Below are 3467 nucleotides of genomic sequence, written 5' to 3'. Positions count from 1 at the left end.
TCTGAGGGCGCCATTTCTAAAAGTCACCACAAGATGGCGAAATCACATCACAAAAATAACATCAAAAGTAATAATAAAACAAAATAAATCCGACTACAAGACTGAACTGATACAAAGCTCCAAATCCCCAGCACAGAGAAAGTAACAAAAGATTAGGAAACCTGAACAGACCTGTATGCGGAAAAGTGTACACAGATTATACATAAACCTTCATCACTCACCATACACATAGCTCCTCCTAATGGTGACTGTATAATCTGTATGTAGTGAGCTCCTCCCCCTAGTGGTGACTGTATAATCTGTATGTAGTGAGCTCCTCCCCCTAGTGGTGACTGTATAATCTGTATGTAGTGAGCTCCCCCTAGTGGTGACTGTATAATCTGTATGTAGTGAGCTCCTCCCCCTAGTGGTGACTGTATAATCTGTATGTAGTGAGCTCCTCCCCCTAGTGGTGACTGTATAATCTGTATGTAGTGAGCTCCTCCTAGTGGTGACTGTATAATCTGTATGTAGTGAGCTCCCCCTAGTGGTGACTGTATAATCTGTATGTAGTGAGCTCCCTCTAGTGGTGACTGTATAATCTGTATGTAGTGAGCTCCTCCTAGTGGTGACTGTATAATCTGTATGTAGTGAGCTCCCCCTAGTGGTGACTGTATAATCTGTATGTAGTGAGCTCCCCCTAGTGGTGACTGTATAATCTGTATGTAGTGAGCTCCTCCTAGTGGTGACTGTATAATCTGTATGTAGTGAGCTCCCCCTAGTGGTGACTGTATAATCTGTATGTAGTGAGCTCCTCCTAGTGGTGACTGTATAATCTGTATGTAGTGAGCTCCCCCTAGTGGTGACTGTATAATCTGTATGTAGTGAGCTCCCCCTAGTGGTGACTGTATAATCTGTATGTAGTGAGCTCCCTCTAGTGGTGACTGTATAATCTGTATGTAGTGAGCTCCCTCTAGTGGTGACTGTATAATCTGTATGTAGTGAGCTCCCCCTAGTGGTGACTGTATAATCTGAATGTAGTGAGCTCCTCCTAGTGGTGACTGTATAATCTGAATGTAGTGAGCTCCTCCTAGTGGTGACTGTGTAATCTGTATGTAGTGAGCTCCCCCTAGTGGTGACTGTATAATCTGTATGTAGTGAGCTCCCCCTAGTGGTGACTGTATAATCTGTATTTCGGTAGCTCCTCCTAGTGGTGACTGTATAATCTGTATGTAGTGGCTCCCCCTAGTGGTGACTGTATAATCTGTATGTAGTGAGCTCCCCCTAGTGGTGACTGTATAATCTGTATGTAGTGGCTCCCCCTAGTGGTGACTGTATAATCTGTATGTAGTGGCTCCCCCTAGTGGTGACTGTATAATCTGTATGTAGTGAGCTCCTCCTAGTGGTGACTGTATAATCTGTACGTAGTGAGCTCCCCCTAGTGGTGACTGTATAATCTGTATGTAGTGACTGTATAATCTGTATGTAGTGAGCTCCTCCTAGTGGTGACTGTATAATCTGTATGTAGTGAGCTCCTTCTAGTGGTGACTGTATAATCTGTATGTAGTGAGCTCCTCCTAGTGGTGACTGTATAATCTGTATGTAGTGAGCTCCCCCTAGTGGTGACTGTATAATCTGTATGTAGTGAGCTCCCCCTAGTGGTGACTGTATAATCTGTATGTAGTGAGCTCCCCCTAGTGGTGACTGTATAATCTGTATGTAGTGAGCTCCCCCTAGTGGTGACTGTATAATCTGTATGTAGTGAGCTCCCCCTAGTGGTGACTGTATATTCTGTATGTAGTGAGCTCCCCCTAGTGGTGACTGTATAATCTGTATGTAGTGAGCTCCTCCTAGTGGTGACTGTATAATCTGAATGTAGTGAGCTCCTCCTAGTGGTGACTGTGTAATCTGTATGTAGTGAGCTCCCCCTAGTGGTGACTGTATAATCTGTATGTAGTGAGCTCCCCCTAGTGGTGACTGTATAATCTGTATTTCGGTAGCTCCTCCTAGTGGTGACTGTATAATCTGTATGTAGTGGCTCCCCCTAGTGGTGACTGTATAATCTGTATGTAGTGAGCTCCCCCTAGTGGTGACTGTATAATCTGTATGTAGTGAGCTCCCCCTAGTGGTGACTGTATAATCTGTATGTAGTGAGCTCCCTCTAGTGGTGACTGTATAATCTGTATGTAGTGAGCTCCCTCTAGTGGTGACTGTATAATCTGTATGTAGTGAGCTCCCCCTAGTGGTGACTGTATAATCTGAATGTAGTGAGCTCCTCCTAGTGGTGACTGTATAATCTGAATGTAGTGAGCTCCTCCTAGTGGTGACTGTGTAATCTGTATGTAGTGAGCTCCCCCTAGTGGTGACTGTATAATCTGTATGTAGTGAGCTCCCCCTAGTGGTGACTGTATAATCTGTATTTCGGTAGCTCCTCCTAGTGGTGACTGTATAATCTGTATGTAGTGGCTCCCCCTAGTGGTGACTGTATAATCTGTATGTAGTGAGCTCCCCCTAGTGGTGACTGTATAATCTGTATGTAGTGACTGTATAATCTGTATGTAGTGAGCTCCTCCTAGTGGTGACTGTATAATCTGTATGTAGTGAGCTCCTCCTAGTGGTGACTGTATAATCTGTATGTAGTGAGCTCCTCCTAGTGGTGACTGTATAATCTGTATGTAGTGAGCTCCCCCTAGTGGTGACTGTATAATCTGTATGTAGTGAGCTCCCCCTAGTGGTGACTGTATAATCTGTATGTAGTGAGCTCCCCCTAGTGGTGACTGTATAATCTGTATGTAGTGAGCTCCCTCTAGTGGTGACTGTATAATCTGTATGTAGTGAGCTCCCCCTAGTGGTGACTGTATAATCTGAATGTAGTGAGCTCCTCCTAGTGGTGACTGTATAATCTGAATGTAGTGAGCTCCTCCTAGTGGTGACTGTGTAATCTGTATGTAGTGAGCTCCCCCTAGTGGTGACTGTATAATCTGTATGTAGTGAGCTCCCCCTAGTGGTGACTGTATAATCTGTATTTCGGTAGCTCCTCCTAGTGGTGACTGTATAATCTGTATGTAGTGGCTCCCCCTAGTGGTGACTGTATAATCTGTATGTAGTGAGCTCCCCCTAGTGGTGACTGTATAATCTGTATGTAGTGAGCTCCTCCTAGTGGTGACTGTATAATCTGTACGTAGTGATCTCCCTCTAGTGGTGACTGTATAATCTGTATGTAGTGGCTCCCCCTAGTGGTGACTGTATAATCTGTATGTAGTGAGCTCCCTCTAGTGGTGACTGTATAATCTGTATGTAGTGAGCTCCCTCTAGTGGTGACTGTATAATCTGTATATAGTGAGCTCCCTCTAGTGGTGAGTGTATAATCTGTATGTAGTGAGCTCCCCCTAGTGGTGACTGTATAATCTGTATGTAGTGAGCTCCTCCTAGTGGTGACTGTATATTCTGTATGTAGTGAGCTCCCTCTAGTGGTGACAGTATAATCC

The sequence above is a fragment of the Leptodactylus fuscus genome, chromosome 5 (assembly GCF_031893055.1).
Source record: "Leptodactylus fuscus isolate aLepFus1 chromosome 5, aLepFus1.hap2, whole genome shotgun sequence".
In the NCBI taxonomy this organism is placed as follows: Eukaryota; Metazoa; Chordata; class Amphibia; order Anura; family Leptodactylidae; genus Leptodactylus; species Leptodactylus fuscus.
Note: the sequence above shows the minus strand (reverse complement) of the source record.